This window comes from Narcine bancroftii, chromosome 10 (genome assembly GCF_036971445.1).
Source record: "Narcine bancroftii isolate sNarBan1 chromosome 10, sNarBan1.hap1, whole genome shotgun sequence".
NCBI classification, from domain to species: Eukaryota; Metazoa; Chordata; class Chondrichthyes; order Torpediniformes; family Narcinidae; genus Narcine; species Narcine bancroftii.
In genome coordinates this window covers 90,156,882-90,182,849 of record NC_091478.1, presented here as the reverse complement: position 1 = coordinate 90,182,849, position 25,968 = coordinate 90,156,882, and the positions used below count along the sequence as shown (strand labels likewise).

At 37.2% G+C, this 25,968-nt stretch overlaps 1 long non-coding RNA gene across 3 annotated transcripts in view; it reads left to right on the top strand.

Annotated features, from left to right (window-relative positions):
* The window catches only part of LOC138744009 (uncharacterized), a 70,592-nt gene extending 44,955 nt beyond the window's left edge, over nucleotides 1-25,637 (top strand). For all 3 annotated transcript variants that reach the window (XR_011345189.1, XR_011345190.1, XR_011345191.1), the window contains exons 3-4: nucleotides 8,233-8,371; nucleotides 25,469-25,637. This is a non-coding gene — a long non-coding RNA (uncharacterized lncRNA). The remainder of the gene's footprint in view (nucleotides 1-8,232; nucleotides 8,372-25,468) is intronic.
* Nucleotides 25,638-25,968: the final 331 nt, after the last annotated feature.

Sequence of the window (25,968 nt, the reverse complement as noted above, 5' to 3'; positions counted from 1 at the left end):
ATAACTACTATATGTAAATATATACAAATATATACATTGGTGATACTATACCATACTATCACAATATGACATTTCATAGAGTGAAATCGAGTAACACCCTGGAAACTCCTTCATGTGATTCACCCTTCCCATCATTCCTGTGCAATGCATTGCAGGAGAAATTAGAACAAATTATTATCTAGGTGTGACGATCTTCAGCTACTCAGTTTGACAACAACGTTGATTGGGACTTTAATTGCTTTCCATCCTTTGACCATCTAGCTTACTGTGCACAAATTGATTGCTGCATTTTCTACAACAGGGCCTATATTTCAAACAATAAACCAAAGTGCTGGAGGAACTCAGCAGGTCATACAGCATCCATGACAAGCACTAGGCAGTGTGTATTTTGGGCCTGAGCACTTTCCTTCCAGATTACATTTGAAAAGTTGAACAGGAAAGTCTGTAGATGTTGTGATTGTAGTGCAATACACAATCATACCAGTATTCAAGAGGAGCAGAGGGAGCTGCCTCAATGACTTTCCTTGAGGTGAGCCTGTGTTGCTAGTCAATGAGGAGGAGACATGGTTTCTGATTTATGTAGACAGTGGTCTTCTGATGAGGAACTCAAGGATCCATTTGCAGAGGGAGGAACAGAGGCCCATCTACTATGATAAAATGCTTTGAGAGTTAGGTCATGGTCTAAGTAAAGATCTGGACCTGCTGCAATTCGCCTACTGCCACAAATGCTCCACAGCAGTTCCAATCTCACTGGCTCACCACTCAGTCCCGGACCACTTAAACAGCAGCAACATGTACATCAGGTGGCTTCTTTATTGACCACAGCACAGTTTTCAACACCACCATACCCTCAGTACTGGTCGTCAAGCTTCAAAATCTGGGCCTCTGCACTTTTCTCTGCAACAGGATCTTGAACATCCTCATCAGAAGGCCACAGTCAGTATGAACAGGGTGTAATTAATAGGAGTGCTAATTTTTTAGGAGCCAGAGTTGACAAAATACCTTCCATTTCCAATATCCGTTCTTGCCCCTGTGATGTTGCTGCGAAACAATGAACTTTGTGACACACGTTCATGACAATAATGCTGATTCTTGATTCATATTGCACAATATGTTAAAAGTATTTAATTGGCTGTCAATCTTAGGAAACACCTTAACGTTCATGATAATTAGTTTCCTCTCCAGTTCTGTGAGTTCTGGAGTGGCCTATGAAATTAATATAGGATTTGCAGTCTACTTTTGTGAAAATTTCATTTTTTTCCTACATATATCCATATCAATATATATATATATATATATATATAAAACAAAACAATCCCTCACACCCCCCCCCCCCCCCTCACCCCCTTTCACAGTATAAATCCATATACTGTCAGGGCTTACAGTTGGTTTAAAATAAAAGAAAGACTTCATTAAGGAGGTCACATATTTTTATAATAGTAGCACCTTTTTTTTATTTGGGCCCCTATATAATCCAAATATAATTGCCATATTTTTATAAATATATCATATGTTTCTTAGATTATATGTGATTTTTTTTTTCTCTCTCTCATGTTCATCTTTGTCTTCCATCTGTAGAGGGGAGTCAGATTTCCAAGTGATCACAATATATTTCTTAGCCACAGCTAAAGCTCTTTTAACAAATGAAATTTGGAATTAATTTAGTTTGTTACTTATTTCAATAAAATGCCCAAAAGGCTAAGCTCTAGGTTGTCTCCGAAGGCCACCCCTGTTATCCTTGTTAGGATTTCAGTAATACCATTCTAAAAAGGTCTTACCTTCACACACGACCACATAGCATGTACAAATGTTCCTATTTCTATTCCATATCTAAAGCACACCTCTGATATTTCCAATTTTGATTTATGTAATTTCTGTGGTGTGAGGTGTAATTGGTGTAGTAAATTATATTACACTAGCCTGTATCTTGCATTTATAATTGACATTATGCTATCCAAACACCAATCAAACCAGCATCTTTCCATTATTGCAACTCCTAAATCTGACTCCCAACTCTCTCTCGATTTCTGTAAACCTACTTCTGCACTTTCATTTTAGAGAGCTGAGTATATTTTAGGTATAAATTTAGGTGTGTTTGTTCCCCAGCCAAATTGTTCATTCCATCTCACTAACTTCAGGTGGGGCCATGTTTGGTCACCATCTTTCTCTTAAGAATGATCTTATCTGGAGAAAGCAAAAGAATGTCCCTTTAGTTACTCCATGCTTACTTCTTAAATGTTCAAAAGACCGAAGAGATCTTTCCATATAGCAATCATCAATGTATCTCATTCCTTCATCGTACCATGAATTCAATATTTTGTTACCCAGATTCATAGGCAGTAGCACATTTTTACATAATGGTGTCCTCAGTGATACACTTGCTTTTTTATAACCGATACATTAATTTATTTCTTGCCATATTCTAATTATATGCCTTATATGCATGTTATTGACTTAACATTCCACTTATAAATAGTCCTCATTGTCTCCTCTTTTATTGAATTCAGTCCCATTTGAGCCCATGAAGGGGGTCTCTTCTTCAAAGAAAGATGATATAAATCTTGCTTGTGCTGATTGATAATATTTCTTAAACTCCAGGAGTCTAAATCCTCCCAATTTATAGTCCCATGGTAACTTTTCCAGTGCAATTCCAGGTACTTTGTTATTCCATAGGAATTGTCTTATACAATTATGTAATAATTTAAATAATTTATTAGTTAGAGCAATGGGCAATGATTGAAAGAGATACTGTAGTCTTGGCATTACCTTCATTCTTATACAATTTACTCTTCCTATTAATGTAAATGGCAGATCTTTCCATTTCTGGAAATCTTTTTTTCTATTTTTTCTAACAAAGAGGTATAATTAAGCTTCTTTAAATTCTGTAAATTATTATCTGTCATTATTCCTAAGTACTTAATTCCATCTTCCTTCCATTTAAATCTACTACCCTTTTGGTAGTTCTGCAATGGCATTATCTCACTTTTTTTTGGTGAGAAGTAGATGGATCTGTCTATTTATCTGTCTGTCTGTCTGTCTGTCTATTTATTTATTTTGAAAAGTTTATTTAAATTTTTTTTAAAATACAGATTTAAAATACAAAAAAAAAACCCATCTAACTGAAACCCCATATACCCTCCACCCCACATTATCCCTCCCCCTCAGAGCTTAACATACACAAAGATAAGTATTTATAAACAAACAAAGTGGGTTAGGTTGCAATATGTCAATTCACCAATTCAAACAAGAATAAAAAATTACTTAACATCCAGATCATACATTCTAAATACGGAGTCCACATTTTCTCAAAAAAAGAATAATTATTTTGCAAATTATATATAATTTTTTCATTATGCCATTTTTGCATATTTAACGCCACATCATTTTTCCAGGTTACTGCTATACATTTTCTAGCCACTGCCAAACTCAATTGAATAAATGCAATCTGAAATTTATCCAAAAGCACTCACTGACAAAAGGCAAAGGAGGAAAAACCAAACACCCAACCCCAACCCACCAATTTTCCCCTGCAACCGCTGCAACCGTGTCTGCCTGTCCCGCATCGGACTTGTCAGCCACAAACGAGCCTGCAGCTGACGTGGACTTTTTACCCCCTCCATAAATCTTCGTCCGCGAAGCCAAGCCAAAGAAGATAACCTAATAAACACAACCATGGATCCACATATAAATCTATTTGGAGTAAATCTTGCAAAAACTTTATAACCTTTTCCCAAAAAGGCTCAACCTTTACACAATTCCACACTGAAAACACAAATATGAATCACTAAAACCATACCTCTTTAACTTTTCAGGAGTTAAATATAACTGGTGCAGAAAATTATAATTAACTAAACTATAACGCACATTAACTAATTTTGTAACATTATGTAAACACAGATCTGATCATTCTTCCTCAGAAATAGAAGTAGCTAACTCTTGTTCCCATTTATCTTTTATTCTCAATACCCCTACTTTCTTCATTTTTATCTCCAACAACGAATACATTTCTGAAGTAAATCCTTTCTTTCCTTTATCCATAAGTAACATTTCAAACTTCAATTGCATTGCCAATATCATTTCCCGACCAAAACAATTCATTAAAAAAATCACATACCTGATAGTAGGCAAACAATGTGTTCTGTAATATGCCAAATTTCTCTCTAAGCCTATCAAATGAAAGAAATGAACCTGCCTCAAAACAATCCTCAATTAATACCAAAGCTTTTGAGTTCCAATCTTTCAAATAAGGATTATACATAGAAAAGGGAATTAACTGATTCTGATATAACAGAGTTTTAATTGAACATACATCCTTCAAACCTATAGATTGATTCCACTTATTCCATATTTTAAACAAATGACTCAATATTGGTAACTTATATGCTTGTAAAAGCAAAAAATTCCATTTATATATAAAGTGATGTATTGATCTTTCCCGTATCTGATCCATTTCCACATAAGCCCACATCGGTGGTTGTTCAGTATCAAGCAGTCTACTAATAAATTTCAGCTGCGCTGCCTGATAATAATTTTGAAAATGTGGTAACTGAAGCCCTCCCAAATCACAAGTCCGTGTCAAATTTTCCATCGATACTCAAGAAAATTTACTTTTCCACGAAAAAGAATGTATTACTTTATTTAATTCTTTTTATAAATTCCCCAGTATAGAACATGGAATTGATTGAAACAAATACTGAATACGAGGATATATATTCATTTTGATGCAATTAACCCGACCAACCAATGTTATTGGTAAATCTTTCCATCTATTTAAGTCTGACTTAAATAGATGGCATTATCTCACTTTTGTCTAAATTTATTTTATTTACTGATAATCTTGCAGATTTTTCTAATATTGTTTGTAAACTTATCAATGATTCAGCTGGATTATTAGTTATAAGTTTAGCTTGTGGCTTATGATAGAGTTTTTATCCAATTTATAAATTTTCTACCTACACAAAATTTTTCCAACATTTTGTATAAAAAGACCATTCTAGTGGGTTGAATACTTTTTCTGCATATAAAGAAATAGTTATGTTTGGATTCAACCTTGATTTTGCCATATGTATGATATTGAATGATCTAAAGTCTTCCTTTACCCAAATCTGACCTGATCTGGATATATTAATTTTGGTAAATCCTCCAGTCTGTTGGCTAGTGCCTTTTCTTGAATTTTATAATCTGCATTCAGGAGTGATGTTGGTCTTTATGTTGAGGTTTTTAAATGCGTCTCTAACTTTTTTCGGAAGCACTGTAATTATAGCATTTGAAAAGGTTTCCGGGAGGGTTTGAGTCTCCACTGCCTGACCTAACACATCCATCAACAGAGGCATCAACAAATCTTTCAATTGTCTATAGAACTCAGGTGGGAACCCATCTTCCCCTGGGGATTATTAGCTTGTAAAGTACCTAGAACTTTCTTTATTTCTTCCCTTGTAAAAATCATTTGTTTTTCTCTCTCTGAGTTTAACATTTGTTAAAAATTCTTCCATCTCGTTTTCATCTTCTGCTAATTCTGATTTATATTGTTTCATATAGTATTGTCAAAATGTATTATTTATTTATTTTTGATTATATGTTATAATATCTGTTTCTGTTTCTATTGTATTTAACATCCTGGATGATTCCTCTGCTTTAACCTGCCATGATAACACTTTATTCATCCATTGTCCTAGTTCATAATATTTTTGTTTAGTTTTTAATATCATTTTTTCTGTTGTACATGTTTGTAGTGCATTATATTGTAATTTTTTTGTTTTCTAATATTCTACATGATATTATGTTCCTGATATCTGATATTCTTTTTCCAACTTTGTTAGATATTTCTCTAGATATTTTAAGTCTCTCGTGTATTCTCTCCTAAGATTTTTACTATAAGAAATAACTTGTCCCCTCATATAAGCTTTAAGCGTAACCCATATTAGAAAACTATTGTCAGTGGAAAGAAGACTGTTTTCACAAAATATTTCTGTCTGTCCCTGAATAAATTCATAAAAGTCCTTCCTCTTTAATAATGTAGCATTAAGGCACCATCTCTACATAGTTTCTTGCTTTTCCATGATCTTGATAGTTAGCATTAATGGTGAGTGGTCTGATAAAAGTCTTGCCAAATATTCTGTAGCTGCTCAGACATTACATATAAGCCAACCTTTGTATGTGAATCATATGCCTTTGAATATAATGAGTAGTCTCTTTCTAAGGGGTTGAGCTGCCTCCAAATATTATTTAAATTTAAATCTTTCATAAATGACAATGTTTTTGCAACTTTCACCCTTGTAACTATTCTTGCTGATTTGTCTAATATTGGATCTAAACAAAAATTGAAATCTCCTCCAAACAATATATTTTGTCTTCCCCTCTTTTAAAAAAAAAATCCTTCATAAAGACTTTATCATCATAATTTGAGGCATAATTGTTTATACACATCCATGATTCTGCATCAGTTTTACAGTGTGCCATTACAAATCTTCCAGCTTGATCAGTTAATGTCTCTTCTATTATTATTGGTATATTTTTATGAATTAAAATCTCTACACCTCTTGCTTTTGATCCAAATGAAGACAATATTACTTGCCCACCCATCCTCTTTTTAATTTTGCATGTTCCAATTTGGTTTCTTGTAAAAGTCCATATCTGTCTTTAATTTTTTTAGGTATGCCAAGATCCATTTTCCCTTCACTATTCCATTAGCATTAACTAATAAATTTTAATGTTCTATCCCAATTCTTCTTTAAAACTATTTTTAACAGTAAAATCTCTGACTCTTTGAATAATAAAGCGATCCTTTCCCTTTAAAAAAAACTCAGTTTCTGTCCCGATGGTGACATATACGTAGAGCCCTGAAACCCCATGAGAAAAGCCCATAGAATCTCTCAAGGAAGAAGAACCCCTCCCTTTAGTGCCATCTTTTTTTTTTAACTACTCCATTCAAGTCACTATTTTCCCCATTAGACCAGAGTTTATTCCCTGCTATCACTTTCCCTAGATTTATTTTCCTTTTACTGAGCTCTCTGTGAGCATTTCTATACACTTTGAAATAATAAATGCAAAACGGTGTTGTAAACATTAAAAAAAATACAACTTTTACTTAGTTCCATTATAAGTATTTTCACAATCTTCTCCCTTGGCAACCTTGATCTTTTTAAATAAACTTTGCAGAAAGTCTTCCAGCTTGTTCTTGAAAAATTGTCAGTTCTCTTCCACTTCTTCGATATATATGGGATATATCATTAATATTTCAAGTTTTTAGCACGTAGTTGTCTTTTCACATCTTCAATTTTTTTTTGTTTAATCAAGGTCGGGCTAAAATCTTGAAAAATGTGTACCTTTTCATGATCTACCTTGCACGGGCCATTATTCTGCTTAGAATAATCACATGCTGCTCCCAGAATGATCTCCCATTCTTGGTAGCTTAAAAGTCTCACCAGAACTGGTCTTGGTTTCTAGTTGCCGGCTCTTCTGGGTCCGAGTGTTCGGTGAGCTCTCTCAAAATTCTCCAAATTTGTCTTCTCCCAACACTTGTGTGATCCATTTTTGAAAAATGCTTACCAGGTCGCTTCCCTCGATTCCTTCCTTTCGTCCAATAATTCAGACATTATTCCAACGACTAAAGTTCTCCTTATGGTCAATTTTGTCAAGCAGTCCTTGTTTATCCATCTCCCATTCTTTGGCATTTTTTTTCATGCGTTAACATCAATTTGAACTCTGCTCCACCCATTCTCTCCATAATCTCTTTATTTTGGTCATTTATCCTGCATGCATTTGTGATAAAGCAGATCAAAGTTCTTATTGACTTCCCAAATGTTCTTTCTTCATCAATGAAACAGTGAAGATGCTGATTGGGACCAAGGATGGAATCCCATGCTGTCTATAAGGAATTGATATGTTCTCCCCATGCCTGCATGGATTTTCCCCAGGGGCTCCAGTTTCCTCTGACCGTTCGAAATGTATGGGGATATAGGTTAATTTGGTATAAATTGGGTGAAATGGCCTGTTACCATGCTGTATGCATGTCTAAATGTCTAAAGATGCTGATATTTTTTGTTTACTCTGTAAATGAATGTAGAGGATTTTATGGAAACAGTGAGAGGTCTCTCTCTGGCACTTGAGGTACCTGCCATAGTTTGTCCATGTCCCAAAAGCACACAGGAAAATGGAAATCACTGTTGGTTTGCAGACCATGAGCTCTATGTTTAGATTCAAATTTTGTTCTTCAAATAATTATTTCCTCAGATGAAAAAAAATCAGTGTTGGTGCACTGAATTTGATGAAGAAGATCACCACTGACATTGACCACCGAGAGATCATTTCCAACCTGAAGGAAATTGTCTTCATTTTCCAGAGTTTCATCAAGGAGTTTTATTTTTGTCAGGTTGGCATCAGATTTTTGTTTTATGAATATTTCTAATAATAACCAGACACTTCAATACTCTGGAACTGGAGTGTGCACCTACCCAATCATCATTTACATACTGCAGCTCAAGGACTAATCTTGGAGAGGAGGTAATGAAGGTGGAACACTTTCCATTTGTCCTAAGGTGAAGAGCCTGAAATTCTTTAGGATTCTCAGTCTCAATGAAAGGGTTTGTAGAAATAAAGATTTTATTTGTTTTCTTTTAGGTGCTTGTTACTGTTCCAAGAGCCAATTTGTCTTAGACTGCAGTAAATACTTAAATTATGCTTATGCCAATCAAGTACTTCCCTCCCTCCAGACATGGATGAGGTTCAATTATATGCCTTATCATGATCAGACATTACCTCAAAATCTTCATTAACTATGACATTTTTTTTTCTTTTTAGCATGTGGAACAGTATAAAAACTGCAATTTGCTTTTGCATCCTGACTGTTCAACACATGCAATATTTCAATGCAATCTGGAATCATAATGCCTCAGTTAATATTTGGTGTTAATTGTACCCTGTAATACCTTTAAACTAAAAACCACTATGCAATATTTCCAATAGGTTGCTTGATGTAATTACATGAGATTCCTTGTTTTCTTACTAAAGTAATTATCCATTCATAAAGAAGAAAAATATGCATTGATATAGCATGTTCATATTTTACATGGTACCCTATTTTAAAGGGCAATTAATGTTGTAACAGTGGAAAAATTGGTTGCAGATCTTTATAATGCAAGTCTCTGCTAACAAGCATAAGACCTCATCGAGGTCTCAGTAGTGGAGAGGGTCAAGAACTTGAGTTTCAACATCTCCAAGGATCTGTCCTGGAACCTTCATGTTTCTGCAATCACAAGGAAGGGTCGCCAGTAGCTATACTTTATGAAGTGTTTGAGGAGATTCGGCGTGTCACTGAAGACTCGCAAAAATGTCTCCAGGTGTACTGTGGAGAGCATTCTGGCTGGTTGCGTCACTGTCAGGTATGGGGGTGCCAAATCTCAGGACAAGAAAAATCTCCAATAGGCCTGTGACAGCACTCGCACCAGACTTCACTCCATTGAGGACATCTACATGAGGTGGTGTCTTAAAAAAGCAGCCTCTATCCTCAACGACCCCCCCCACCACCCAGGCCATGCCCTCTTCAGTCTGCTACCATCGGGAAAAAGGTACAGGAGCCTATAAATAAGCACTCAATGGCACAAGGACAGCTTCTTCCTCATTGCCATCAGATATCGAAATAATCAATGAACCAAAGACACTGCCTTACTTTTTGTACATTACTATTGTTGTTAGATGGTTTATCATATGAATGTTTGTAACTATATGGATGCTGCGCAAAACGACGAATTTTGTGGCTTATTCGTGATAATAAATTCTGATTCTGATCAGGGCATGTGTGGGCCTTCCTGGTAAACACTAACCTCAGTAATAATGCCTGTTTGCATGTGATATATTTATTTTCAGCTTTTCTCTGAAAGGAGTCAAATTTGCATTCCTGTACATGCTCCTGCAATGTGATAATGACCATATAATCTGTTTTAGGTTGAAGAATAAATATTACTTTGGGAACAAGAAACTCCCAAGCACTTTGAAGCCATTCTGCAGAATCCTCTACATCCTCCTGAGGGAACAGATAGAACCTTGGGTTTAACATCTTCTACCTTACAGGCTATATTCAGCTTTTTAAATATGTCATGAATTAAAATATAGAATAAATAGAATTCAAAAGAAAAAAATGGCAAAAGTGAGTTTAGGGTTTAGCTCCTAGCATTAAGGAGGTAGAAACTCTCAACTTGCACCAATAAAAAAAAGTGTTATGATGGGTCAGCTGCCTGGGATAGCAACCACCTTATTTCTCTAATAGATTTGGAGGCCAGATTGACGTGTAGCATCCCTTTTACTTACCGGTTCCTTTACCAATTTATAGGATTACTCCTGTTTGATTACATTTTAAAAATGATGGATTATGGTTATTATTCTCTGAAATAACTGATAGGTTTGGCCATGAGGGGCAGTGCAGCTGTGTGAATCAATTTTGGAAAAAATGTACAAGAAACTGTCAAGAACTTTCCACGAAACTTGAGACTTTCTTTTCGTCAAGCGTGATATTAGCAATAAAAGTACAGTAATGCATTGATGGGCAATTCTTGTTTTTGGCAATAAGCTGTTATTTTTAAGTGGATAAATAGGTTAAAATGTTATAAAACAACATTCCATACTATTAACACTTAGTGTAATATTATAACCTTGGGATATATAACGTGGGCATAGTTTTAATTTAAAAAAAAGCCTTAATCTATTTGGTATGGGAATTGGAAGGGGGTGGTGGCAGAGAGAAGACTTTTGTTCGTCATTCCCATTGATGACAATGAATTTTAATAAAATTCATGTTTTCAGTGCGAACTCAAGAAAAAGATTGCCAAGCACTTTTCATGAAGGTGATATTCCTTTAAAACATTTTCCTCCTGGATCATTCTTCTTCTTCCCAATTAACGCATGCAATTTTTTTTCATGTTAATCACCCCTTAATTGGGAGTAAAAGCTAAAAATATGAGAGTTTGTATTGTAGCTGATAGAAAAGAGCTATCTTGGTTGGGAGAGAGGCTGAGTGGGCTTAGGTGTTCGCTGGTCAGTATTGATGCTATATGGCCATAAATCTTACCCTTTTTCTGCCTTGTTATTGTGTATTTCTTTGGGTGAAAGATTGATTGTAGCAGCAGAAGATGAATTTGCCTACAGACCCTTTCTTTCTTCACACTACTGATCCCGCACCAAGGTGATAATGCGTTTTTTTGCGCAATCATTTGTTTCAGATTAAATAGTGTGCAGAACATAGTGAGATCATTTTGCAAGCGGGCAAACACGAGGGCATGAAGATGTACAACTGTCGCAGGTGTGAATACAGCTCATAACCCCACTGGGCCTCCAGGATTTCCTGAAGGAGAATCACCTGTCTGAATAAAGCCCATTATTCATTCAATATCGACGCAGTTCAGTCTTTCTTGCCTGCTAAAGGTACTTTTCATTTATTTGCACACTTATTGTAATAATTAAATATTACAGATATTATTCTGTGAAACTTTGAAAGTCAAGCATATACTTTTACCTTGACCTTTCTGCAACACTGCCCCATATTCATTGCTTGTCAGCACATACTAGTCTTGAGTCATCAGTCACTGCCATCCATCACTCCTGTGCCAGTCCCATCAGTCCCATTATCTGGGATCAGGAGAAAGCTGAGCATGTAGCCTGAAGGATCATTAAGCCTCCATTCCCAGGTACCGCAGGTAGTCCAGGTGGCCTGTTGTTATTTATAATAAAGGAACAACACAGCAGAAATGGTTGACAGTGGCCCATGAGGCTTAGCAAAGGACAGGCTGAGGGATGTCACTACTGAAGGACAGTTAAAAGTGGACTCCATTCCCTGTAAGTGTGCTGGCTTATTGAACATTTGTTTAGATACGTTGTTTCCAAGATTGATTAATTTAATTGTTTATACTTTGCTTTGGAGAAATTTGAATGCATGACGTCTGCTCTGAAGGCTGCTGTACCAGTTTCTTTGCCTTCTCAAACAGACTTATCCTTGCAGCTAGATGTCATGGATGCAGATATTACAAGAAGACACTTGATTTTAACACGGAAAAGCAACTGCAGGGACTGGTGTCAGATTCACTTACATATTCTCAACAATGTTACACAAATCATATGTTCCAGAAAAAAAAAGAATGGAACAGAAAGTTTGACTGTAATAATGCAATGATAGACGATGACATTTTTTGGAATAATCCTGCAGTACAGTATTCTTTATTTTAAAGTGACAGTTTTACCTCTTTTAGGGACCTCATGCTTATTCCATTGAGTCAGCAATTCTTCATGAGAAAATATCTCTGAAAAGAATGCTAGATTACTGATTCACATCCAAAATCTGGCTTTTGTTTGTCATTAATGAGATGAGCACCCTTTGCTATTCTACAATAATCAAATTCTGGCAACAGAGGTTAATGATAGAAAGTGTTGGAAATAATAATCCATGCCTTAAAAAAGGTAAGAAATATTAGCACTTGTGAAAGATGCTTGTCTGCCCCTGAGACTGACCACACAATATATCCTTCTCCACCAGTCAGTGCACCAAGGCCAGAGCCAGGTGCCTATGGTTCTTGTATCCTTCCACATCAGTCATACTGTAGGGAGCAGACAATTAATTCTGGAGCAAAATTGAAAGTCAGAGGCAGAGTGTGAAAGAACAGAGTGACAATAATAAAGTGCCCCGGCCTCACATTAATCTCCTTCACTTCAGGGCTGTCAGAGGCGGCCTGGCGGTGACTAATGCCAAGCTTTGCATACAGTGGTCACAGACATGAGCAGCATGCTCCCTTTACAGCACCCGCGATTCGCTTTGTTGAGTTTTTGACTCCTGCAGAATCATCGAAAAGCTGTAGCCGCTGGTCAGAAGTAGAACACTGAAGCCTTCATCATATCGGCTGATCGATGCAGATGATACCCAATTCAGCTTTAGAATTGGAGCAGCCGCAATGTAATACAGTTAAAGGAAGGTTGATAAAGGATTAATTCAGCAGGAGTGGGTTAAAAATACACAGCTGTCAATAATGTAAATAACTTTTACGAAGTAACACTTGGAGAGAGAAATGAGCAGGTACACTTCTGCAGCATGCTAATTCCTTATCCCGTGAAACATTTGATCCACATTTGGGAATTGTATTTATTGATTATATTGTCACATCTTGCACAAACCATAAGTTTGATAACATTTGAGGTACAATATATGTATTCTGGAAAAGCAAGACATCAAAAAATGTATTTTAAATATATGGGTTCCAACAGAGAAAATAAATTTTTGTTTAGAGTGGTCAAGAAGTTCACGAATTATTGGTCAATAGAAATTAGTTCAAGACAAAGTCAACAATGATGAGATTCTCTTCAACAAAGGAAATTGAACTGGCACACTTGGTGCAGAAAACTTCAGTACATTTTCAGAAAAAAAAACACCAAAGTCTGCCATGGCTTTCTGTTTGCCTTTCTGGGCTGTGTTTTAAATGACGATTGACAACAGAGTCTGAGACAGATTGTGGAGAGCTCCAACTTTTGATTCATACAAAATGAAGACAAAACCACATGTTCCTTGGAACATGCTCAAAGCTAATTTTTGATCTCATAAGAGAAATGAGGTTGTTCATAGACATGACAGCTGACCCATCATACCACTTTAATCTCTGTCGTAGTCAGAAGCTGAAGGATTCCCTGGACAAATTTATTCAATAAATGTTGCGAAGGGTAGAATTCAAATGCAGAAAAGCTAGGGAAAATTTGTATGTAGCTTTGGTTAGTCCACAATTGGAGTAGTGTGCATAGTTTTCTCTGTATTGCAGAAAACAAAATAATGTGGAGGACTGAAAGATTTGCCAGAATGATAGCAGAACTGAAAGGTGTAAGAGATGAAAAGGAATTATAAGAAAGGGTCAGGGATCTTCTCTTTAGACTGAGATTAAGCTTTTGGAGGGTTGAAAAGCCCATCTGATTCATGGATCTCCTTCAGAGAATGAAGTTTGTCTTGCCCATGTATAGTCGTTCTTTCAAAACAGCTGAGCAAGCTACTCAGTTAAAGGGATAGGCAATAAAATGCTGGCATAGTTTGAGAATATGGGCACAATTTAGAAGTTTTTTTAATTTCAGAATTTTTATTTTGCCAGCCCTATAACTGATATAACTAATCATCTTTTTCAACCTTCTTTGCAAGATACTCTCTTTAATGTCTGGCACAGATTGGGTATTAAATGTTTTAAATACCATTTAATTCAAAATGATTTTGCTTCCTTTGAGCAATTGGTGGTAAAATTTAACTTAGCAAACCCTCATTTATTTTTAGATATTTACAAGTTAAGTCAATTTTATTTGTCGTTCATACCATGCTTGCACGGTAGGACAAGATAACATTCTCCAGGACCATGGAGCATATTTACATAGATATAAGTTAGGAAAGCACTTCACACCTTAAAATATTAAGGTATTAATATGTATAAACTGAAAGTCCATGAATCACTATGCACATCTGTACAGAGTTCAGGAGCCTGATGGCTTGGGGGAAAAGGCTGTTTCCTACTCTGGATGCAAGGGCCTGAATGCTTTGGTACCTCCTGACAGATGGCAGAAGGGTGAACAGTTTTACATGCGGGATGTGTGAAGTCTTTCAGAATTTTTATTGCTTTCTGCCTGCATCGAGTGTAGTAGGTGTCCTCCTTGATAGGAAGAGGTTCCTCAATGTTTTTTTCTACTTACTTCACTATCCTCTGCAGGATCTTACGGTCTGAGGTGGTACACCTTCCAAACCAGGCAGTTATACTGTTGCACAGGATGCTCTCAATGCATCCTATGTAGAAGGTAGTGAGGGTGGTGGGGGGAGGGGGTGTCAGAGAGATAGACTTTACTCAGCCTTCGCAGGAAGTAGAGATGCTGCTGCATTTTCTTGGCTATGGAGCTGGTCAAATCCTGATTTTCCAAGAATTCCCAAGGCAAACATTCTTAATATACTTTTTGATTTACAACTTTCTCATAAAGGTTTAATATCTCTCATTTATAATAATTTGCTTGATTTAAGGACAGCATCATTAGTTAAAATCAAGAACAACTGGAAACAGGATTTAAATCTTTCATTCTCAGATAAAGTGTGGAATTCCATTTGTAATCTGATTCATATCAGTTCCTTTTGTGCACAACACTGTTTGTTGCAATTTAAAGTGGTCCATAGAGAACACATGTCTAAAGTTAAATGGTCTCATTTTTATTCAGTTATAAATCCTCTATGTGCAAATTTAAAATTGGTGATGCTTCTCTGGTTCACATGTTCTGGACTTGTCCTAGTTTAGAAAAATGTTGGGAAGATAACTTTTGACATCATTGGTGATTCTTAAATTTGTATTAGAACCTTGCCCTTTAATGGCTCTATTTGGATCATTTCAAGGTGATGATGTCTTACTGACTCCAACTCAATACCAAATTTTATCTATTGATAGCCAGATGCGCAATTTTGATTAAATGGACAGACAATACTCCACCTAGCCATACACAATGGTTAAGTTTAAGTTTAGAAAAAAATAGATACACCATTAAAGAGTCAAATATTAACTTTCCAATTATGGACTATTACCATAACCTAAAGAATTAGGGTTGTTCTGAAGCTTTGGTGCTGCACTGTCCATCTCCAGGTTGTTGTCACTTGGTTCCTACGTGTTAGCTTTTAACCTTGCTTAGTGGTATGTGTTTTGAATTATAAGGGTCTTTTGCATTGTCTTCTTTCTTTGGCTTGGCTTCGCGGACGAAGATTTATGGAGGGGGTAAAAAGTCCACGTCAGCTGCAGGCTCGTTTGTGGCTGACCAGTCCGATGCGGGACAGGCAGACACGATTGCAGCGGTTGCAAGGGAAAATTGGTTGGTTGGGGTTGGGTGTTGGGTTTTTCCTCCTTTGCCTTTTGTCAGTGAGGTGTATATTACATTGTAATATATGACTGTACTGTTCAATTTTGCATAATATAAACATCAATAAAAGTATTTTAAAAAGAAAAGATAAATACTGGCTTTGGAGGTGATGGCCTCATTGGGTGATTAAATAAGAGCAAGGATGTGTTTCTATTCACGGGTATTTCATATTAAGTGTCATGAGCATTAAAAAAAACCTTGCATAAATCCAATGAATGCAGGATAAGTTGTAGAAATGAGCAGATTTATTTTTATTGGCTAGATAAGGGAGAAAGGTGTAGATAGAAAAAAGATGAAGGAAAATGGAATATAAATATTATGGGGCCACTCAAACTTGTGTGTTATGAAATTTGATTCCTGGAAGCACACTATTCTGTTTTCAAAAGTTACAAAGTGTGCCTTGGTAGGAATACAATCCTTGTGGGAGGAGGAAGGCAGATTTTTGATGACCTTGATCAGAACTATTGACTTTTGGCACTTTTTTTTAATCTCTAGGCTTTTCAGATTCTGAGATTGCTTTCTGCAAGGAGGACTGTCTCTTCAAGAGTCTAATAGGTGTACCCATATCGTGGAAGAGTAGGGGTGGTAAAATATTGATCTTTGAAAGTCTTAATGTGAGCTGAGGAAGGAGGTAAATGAAAATGATTTATTTTTCGGTTAGCTAAAAGATTTGATCTGATTTGGCAAAACATTGCATATTTGGAAGGATTTAGCTTTATACTTGAATCCAGGCCTTGAATCCATTAACTTCACAGGAAATTAGATGCTTTTTTTATATTCCTGCTATGGAGGAAAGCATATTGCAACATCTGCCAATTTAACTTCATTTTTATAACCCAGTTAACTTTTAGGCAAACCTTTACCACAAGTAGATAAATCTTTAAGCTAAGGTTAAGTGATAGGTGACTCAATTGCTCATGAATTGAAGTATTGCAAAATTAACGTCTGTTTATTATGTAGTAAAAATGAAACTTGGATATTATAGTGTGTGTGTGTGTGAAGTGTATTTTTTAGTATTAACTCTGGTCTTAAAGCAATAACAGCAGTGAAATTCTTGTTTGCGAATTGAACCAAATTTAATTGAGAAGAAATTCAGCAATTGTTGCGTTTTACCACCACTACTTGTGTGATTTCATCAGCAGGGAATCATTTCATTGGCTGCGATGAAGCAGTGTCCTCAGTGAAGGGCCTCAGTAGTCCTCAGTGCTGAAGGTCCTCAGTGGTCCTCAGTGCTGAAGGTCCTCAGTGGTCCTCAGTGCTGAAGGTCCTCAGTGAAGGTCTTCAGTGGTCCTCAGTGCTGAAGGTCCTCAGTGCTGAAGGTCCTCAGTGATCCTCAGTGCAGAAGGTCCTCAGTGGTCCTCAGTGCTGAAGGTCCTCAGTGAAGGTCCTCAGTGGTCCTCAGTGAAGGGCCTCAGTGGTCCTCAGTGCTGAAGGTCCTCAGTGGTCCTCAGTGCTGAAGGTCCTCAGTGGTCCTCAGTGAAGGTTCTCAGTGGTCCTCAGTGAAGGTCTTCAGTGGTCCTCAGTGCTGAAGGTCCTCAGTGGTGGAAACTGAAGGGTTTGACTCTGTACCTTCATCCACATAAGCTGTTTGACTTGCTGAGTATTTCCAGCATTTTCTGCATTGCTTCGGAAGTACATTGGTTGTACTTCATTGACATCTCTGTATTTTGATGGCTGCACTACACCAGTTGTCGAGCACTTTGGGAAAACATACTTTATGAATGTAATTGATTTTCTTGTAGTCCCTCTTTGTGTTGCACCTAGAAAATCTCTGATTCCTCAACTGCTTTAAATCCTTCCCAATCATTTCTGTGTTTTAGATGGTTTATTTTGCCTTTGGTAAAGTCCTTGAGTAGGTGAGATGGCAGTGGACAGGACTCGTCCCTTTTTGGACCGTGTACCACTTGTGTTTGGACATGGGAGAGGATGTTGCTTGCCCCAAAGACTGTTGGCATCATGCTGGATTAAACTGTGTACCCATCTTGGTCACTCAGTGACTGTTAGACTGGTAGAAATGCCCTTAATTTGCTAAGCTGGGTCAAAATAGCCAGCCTGGCTTTGTTAGAAAAGTTCCAATCCAGCTAATTTGATTGAATTGATCAAACATCCATATATCAACGAGGGTAATGTGGTTGATGTAGTCTATAAAGACTTTCCTAAGGCCTTTGATAAAGTCCCATGTGGGACAAGCCTGAACTGGCTTAATAATAGGGAAGAGGTTGGCAGCATTGGGCTATTGTTATTGTGATTGGTGAGGTTGGTGCAGGGATGCTTTTTGTAGTACAGGCACTCCACGACATGCAACCTATGTTACTTAGTCCATCCTCACATATGACCGATTAAAAAAAAAAATATATATATAAGAAAAATATAAAATTTACGCTCTTTATGTTGTATTTGACAAACTATAAAAGGGATACAGGGCATGTAACAGCCAAAATGTGGGTACTTACCTTGTTAGTCTGTGTCCTGTGGCCCATAGGCTGGGCGTGCCATCTTGATTCCTGTGCACACGCATGAATCTTCAGTTGGTGCATGCAGATTGGGTTCACGTTTAAGTTCAGTTGGCGCATGTGGAAGAGTTAAGGGTGCAAATTCAATATTGTCAGGGTGCTTAACTCCTGCGCATGCACCAAATGAACTCCAATACGTGAACTCACTGCGCATGTGCCAACCGAAGACTGGCACACGCACACAGGAATCAAGATGGTTGCGCCCAGTCTACGGACTCCAGGATGCTGACTAACAAGGTAAGCATGGACCAAGATGTGAAAAGATTCATCAAGGTTGATCGACAAATTCAGTTGCTATTGTCAAATCTACAATGATAAAAAGATTTGATTAAAAAGTTTGCTTTAAGACTTAAAAAGTCGGTACTCCATGCACGCTGGCAAAATTCCATCTTGTGTCTATTTTGAGATATGTCCAATCCTTCGGTCCCAATTACGGTTTTAAGTCGGGGAGTACTTGTATACATGAAGGGCATGGATGTGATTATAAGGTATATGATGGGTAATAAGTTGCAAATAATATGGGATTGTTGGTTTTACTAGTGAGGAGGAGAATTAAAGATATCAAGATGATATTGATCATATGGTAAGATGAGTTGAGCCATGGCAGATTGAATTTAGTCCAAACTAATCTGTCATGAGGGTTGCTGTGAGGATTAGTGATGGCAAAACATACGCAATGAAAGGGAAGACTGAGGGAGAATTGAGAAGAGAGGGACTGAGGTATACTTTAGCCTAACAATCCCTGAACCTGACAGCATAGGAAGATAAGGTCATGTATAAGGCAGATGGGATGCCTCCTTCTAAATTATGGTATAGATTGTAGAAACAGGGAAATTATGGTAAGACTTTGAAAACATTTGGTAGATCACAGCTGTAATGCAATATGCTGTGTGGTGAATGTTGCTCAGGAATTGTAAATGCGGCTGAGGAATTGTGAACACAGGTCAAGAATTGAAGTCACTAGAAGGGTGCAGTCACCATCAGAGGGGGTGACATCAAAATGACTCTCTATCAAATTTTTGTTCAAAGTTTCAGCAGAAATTTATTATTTTTATAAAAATATCCCTGTAGCTAGTTATAATTACAAAAACATTTTTGTAAGCCCCGCTTGCAGTATACCGACAAGGCTAAAACTCTAGGCTAATTTACTTTTTGAACCTTCTAATGTGCTCCGGTCACAGCTGACATTATTATGGTTTCATCTGTTTGTAGCAGGCGCTGTTGTTTTTGTTGTTGCCGGTGTTTTTATCGTCGCTGCTTTGTCAAATTTTCTTGTGTCTTAACTACAATATTGTGGTAATTAGTATTTGTAAATACAATTTATGCTGTACATATGATATTGTAATTTAAAGGAGTAATTTTAATTTTGCGAGTTTGTTGATCTCAGTACTATTGCCATCTCATTCAGTGATATACGGGAATTACTGGTTACAAGTAATATTAGTACAGAAACATTACAGAATTATCATCAGAATTTATTGTCATGAACAAGTCATGAAATTCGATGTTTTGCAGCAGTATCACAGTGCAAACGTTCTTATAACTACCTTACAACGGTATTACATTAAAATAATAGTGCACGAAAAATAAGGCCGTGTCTTTTGGTTCATTGATTATTCAGGAATCTGATGGCAGCGGGGAAGAAGCTGTTCTTGTGCCATTGAGTGCTCACCTTTAGGCTCCTGTACCTTTTTCCAATGGTAGAAGAGTGAAGAGGGCAAGGATTTCAAGAATTACTAAGAATTCTGTATGGTCTGGAATGGGAGGAGGGGCTGGGGTGGGGTGGTTGGGTGACACCATGTGAGTTACTGCATTGGGTGACACCAACCCTAGTGATGTCTCTGACAGAGCTCAGTCTATCACACATGCCTTCCTTCCCTCCACTGACTCCATTGAAGCCTCCTAATGCCTTTGAACTGCAGCCAACATGCTGAAGGATACATCCCATTCCAGACACACCCTCTTCTTCCTACTCCTGTATGGAAGAAGATTCATGTCTGAAATCACACACCATCAGATTCAATGACAAAATATTTGTGCTTGTATCAGAATACTGAATGAATAATGCTGCTCTTTCTCTGTTGAAGCTGATTTCTCACTATAACTCTACTCTCTGAACTGTGTTTTATTCTGTTGCATGTACACTTGATGGTTAGCATGCAAAACAATCCTTCACTCTGTATCTTGGTACACATGACCATAAATATAAACTAAATATTTCTGGTTACCACACTATAAAAACTGCATGATGGCATTAGAGAGGGTACGGGGAGGGAGGGGGGAGTCCTAGTTCATTTTAATGTTATGAGCCCAGAGGACCCCAAAACCCAGCAGCAATAGAAACTCACTAGGCAAATTGTTACTTAAACAAAAGTTGCTTTTAATTTTCTTTAAACATGAAAACAGGATCAAACTTTAACTTACTATTAACTTAACTAACTTAACCTCCTTCTAATTCTAAACATATGTGTATGTAATGTGTATTTGTTCAGGTAAATTATTTACTTTAATACTCCAGTCATTCATTTCTCACTTCTCCAAGTTCACCGGTATCAGGCAATTCTTATACTGGGCACAGAATTTAAAATTTATGAATTTTCACCAGGCTCTGGTGCTTAAAGGTAAATAGTTACCACTCAGGAAGGTTCTTGTTGGTTTTAGAGAGCTATATGTTGCTTGTTGGACACGCACACAAACTGATTTCCTCTGATCAGCCACTTCAGTATCTTGCCGAAGAAACTTGCCCCATCATGGGTTTTCCAAATGATAACCTCTTCTTCCAGGTCACCACAGAGTTCTTCTTGTTTCCCTTATTTCAGGAGAAACTCTCTAGACAGCCATTTTCTGAACCCAGAACTCACAACCCATCTTCAAAATGGGATTTTCAACAAGCCTGCCAACTTGTCATGTTGCAGCCTCAAAAGCCACTGTAGAACTGACTTCTCTATTCCTCTAAGAGAAATCCTGTTTTTTTCTTTCCTCTCTCTCTCTGCTTGTAAAAACCAACCTCCCAAGGCTCTAAAGCCAATCCTTGAAAGATCTTTATCAGATCTTGAGCCTGGACCTCCATTTGAACCTACTTTTGAAATTCATTCCAAAGCAGTTCCATTGTCTCTTGCAAAGCCACTGGTGCCTGAATATCTGGCTTTAGCCAAAGCTCTTACATTTTAAATGAGATGTGAAGTGTAAGTATCTGTTTGTGAAGTGCCCTACACTAAACTCCCACAATCTATCTCTTTTAAAAACATTTATATATAATTAATATAACCTGTAAGGCTAGGATCGAGGTGTTCAAATACGAAGAGAGGGTTTGTTTTTAGAGGGTAGAACTGGTAGCACTATACTAAATTATAATGAACACAGACATAACAGATGGTGGGAAATCTTTCTCAATATCGAAAATCTAGTATTCATGCAGACTTAAAGTTTGTAGGTAAGAGATTTAGAGGGGATCTGAAGAAGATTCTTTACCACCAGAGGATAGACAGTATCTGCAACACACATTTTGTAAAGGTGGTAGGGACAGGTAATTTCACATTAAAAAAATATCCAGATGGTCTTTCACATCACCAAGTCATACAACGCTATGGACCAAGTGCTGGAAAATGGGATTGGTATAGATAATACATAACGGTGGCAGTCAATGTGTCAGGCAGTATTAAAGAGAGGGATCATTAGGGGAGGAAGTATTGAAGAGAGAGAGAGAGAGAGGGGTGAAGTGAATGAACATTGAATTCTCCAATTTCAACAATTCACTTCCCCAATCCATTCCTCTCTCCCCCTCATCCATACTCTTGCAAACCCCCATTACCCAATTAATTTCCTCTTCCAGAGCTTCTCTACCTACCCAACACCTATACACCCTTCCCATCATATTTCCATCTCCACTGTTCTTATCAGGCCACTATCATCTCTCCCTGGGTTCCACCAATTTCCTTCCTGCAACCACTGTCTCCAATTTTGCCTTCCCTTTGCCCCTTCTGGCTCCATCTCCCAGACCTTTTTTTTTTCATCTTTGCCTGGTTCTACCTATTGTTGTCTCCCAAGTCACTTGATTCCATCTGTATCTCCTCCTTCACTCTCTTGGTCAAACGATCTCTTACTGAACCTATCCCCTTTCTTCCTTCTCTTTTCGTAGTCCTGAAGCAGAGTTTTGCCTCAAAACATTGTTCATTTTCCTCACAAACTAAGTTCATCCGGTTGAAGAGTGCCCAGACTGAATATTAGGTGTTTCTCCTTCAATTGTATCCTCTTGAAGTCAATTATCCTCCTTGCAGTTTACTGTGGGTTATTTTTCATATGCAGCTTTGAAAATTGTGCCTTACCCACTGAAGTCCAAGTCAGTAACATTGGAAAAATGGATTTTGGCATTGACCCATATAACCATAACCCATGGTGAAACATCCACCACACACTTTCTTCCAGTCCCAGAACTGAACGAGCACGATAATCATTCTCTGTTGCCTGACAGTCCATTTCCCATCCATGTTATGTAGCTCTGTTTATTCCATAAACTCCAGTGTTGATGATAAACTTATTATGCAGTGCTTTATTAACATATCTGGTTTGGATAATATCTAGTTTTCATTTCCATATTACCCTGGGGTATCAAATTGAAAATCTACTTAGAGAACTGCAATAGTGAGCCATTTAGAAGACAGAACCTGGTAGATTTCTAAGTAAAGTGAGTGCGCTCACAAGTTGTGCTGTGGCATGCTTCCTGCCTTTATAAAGTATCACAGATAGATGGCTGAGAATAGCCCGGACATCACGATCAAAGCAAATCGATTTGATGCAGTGGCTTGAGTAGCAGGCTGGCACTCCAAATAAATCTTCAGAATCTATCTTTCTAGGCTACAAAGCTGGCATTGGAGAGGATGATCTGATGTTGAAACAAAAGTTTCTTCATCAAAGTGCCACTGAACATATCACGATGCTATGTCCCATCGAAAGCGGTCACCTGGTGTTATAAATCTATTGATTCAGGTCTCCTATAAGGGACTTCAGGTAAAATTTCAAGTGGGAAATATTTTACTGAAGTGAATTAAACTTAGCAATTCTTTGCTCACTCTTACCTCATGAAACGCACTGACCTATCTATGTTAGCTCAGCTTAGGTTGGGAAAACCAAGTATTCACCAGGCAACTTTTTACTTTTCTCTTTAACAGAACCCCATAACAAGTATGTTTTTAAAGGCAACCCTTTCATTTGCATCACTTCATTTACAATTATTAGTTCAATTGTTTGGCATGTCACTTATTTACAGATTCTATGATCTAATTCTATAACCTGACTTGCAGAGCAGGGTGAGGCTCTTTTAATTCGGTCCCATCAAGTTTGATTTTTCTTTCAACTCGATTCATCTGGAGTGAAAAATGGGGTGCCAATATAAAGATAACTATCTTGATATCTGAGGGGGTCAAACTAAACAGGCGGTCTCTGTTTATTCTTGAGTTCATATATTCACCTCAACTTCTCAACTTATAAGTCATTTTGGTGTAAAAATAAATACTTCTTTACATGGAATGTGTATTTAAAAACACAGTAAAACCTCTGGTATCTGGAAGCTATGGAGATTGATAGATGCCAGATAAGTGTATTTTCTGGTTGCTTGAGACTTACTCTACCTGCATAAGAATAAATAGTTTAAAAGACAAAAAGTACTATATTGTACTTACACTGAACAAACTTCACTTGCATGAATATATAAACCTTAAAGCATTTTACTTTATTTTAAATTTTACAATTTTCAATTTAAATGTTACATTTAGACATACAACACAGGAACAGGTACTTTCGCCCCATGAGCCCGTGCTCCCAATGACATCCTACAAACCCCATACATTTTGAACAGTGGGAGGAAACCTGAGGACCTGGAGAAAACCCACGCAGACGCGGGGAGATCATACAAACCTCTTAGAGGTAGCGGCAATTTTCAGTCATGTTCTTTGAAAACATTTAACTGTCACTACATCTGCAGGTTCCTAACCCTCAATGGAGCTGCCCTGAAGATGAACAATAACATTATAAATTATTAACCCCCTCCCCTCCCCCAGGTTTACAGATAAAGGGTCTGACAAGGGTGACTTACTAAGCAGGGATAAGGAGACACTTAAAGAGTGTCACCCCAACAGTGAGTGGCATCAACCAGCTCTTCCTCCTGCGCCATGCCAGTTTATTCAAACACAACTTTATTCAAACAGCTGCTACAAGCAAAACTCTCCACTGGCTGAATATTTACTCCCATTTTCACCAAAGGTTTATGTGTTACTTCAGAGAACATTTATTTTTACTATTTTAAATTTACATATTTTTTACTTATTATTTTCTACTTATTTATTTCAAATGTTTAATTAATTTTTCTTTTTTTTGTCAGTTGTTTGAGGCTGCCGGTTGCTTGAAATTAAGATACCAGGGATTTTACTATATCTAAAGAGACTTTCACTATTTATTTTCCAGTTCATATATTGACCACTAGGTCTCAACTTGCATCATTTTGGTCTAAGAATAAATACTTTTTTACATGGGACATGCATTTGAAAATACATGTTATACTCTGCTTTTTACAGTTCATGATATGACACTTAGACTAGGTTTTCAATATGTTGATCATTTTTTAAAAAACTGGGGTCTCTGTTATGGAAACTGGAAATTAAAGGTATTTTCCATAAAGGCAACTTAACCACACAATCAATTTTTTCTCATTTACCCACCCTCATTAGCTTCCTATTATTGTGTATGTCAGGAATTTGTCAGGGAAAATCTGAAGATCCAAACCCTTACACCTTCATCACACCACTTGAGTTGACATAAGTCACATGGGGATGCCCAGAAAAACCTCCCATCCTGTTAGAAGTGAGCTAATGAAATCAGTTAAAGCTTATATCTGTATATCCTGTATATCTCATGGAATGGCATTTACTTTGCCAATAAAAGTTGTTATCTTATGAGACAGCTAGGATTGATTAGATTGGACTAATTCTACTTGCGGGTGGGGGGGGGGGGGGGAAGCAAAATTTGTTTCAACAAATTCCTCTTTTTTTTCTATTACTTCCCCACCACAGGCAATGACGGTGTTGTCAAAGTGGCTGGATGAGAAAAGGGCATCTACATTGGAATTTGAGAAAGAGTGCTGGCTGCAGACATGGGGCAGAGAATCTTGACCCTTCATTGGATTGAATTGTAGAGGAAATAGTTCAAACAAACAATTAAAAGGAATGAGATAAATTGTCACTATATTTCGCCAACTGTTTTTTTTTAATTATAATTTTTTATTTTTCACACTATAAACCATACTGACCAAAATACATACAGACATTTTTCTCTTGAATATATACAGTGTCATTTTCTCCCCTTTTCCCCCCTCCCTTCCCTCCCTCCCTCTCCCCCCCTTTCGCCAACTGTTGAAGTGTTTCCAGTGGCCCAGTATTGCTTTCTACTCTGTTGCAACACTCTCAACAGTGCTACTACAGCCTCTTAAACATAATAAAAACATTGAAAATGCATTGATCTGGAGGCTAGATACATTTTACTGAGGGAAAAAAATGGTGATATATAATGATTT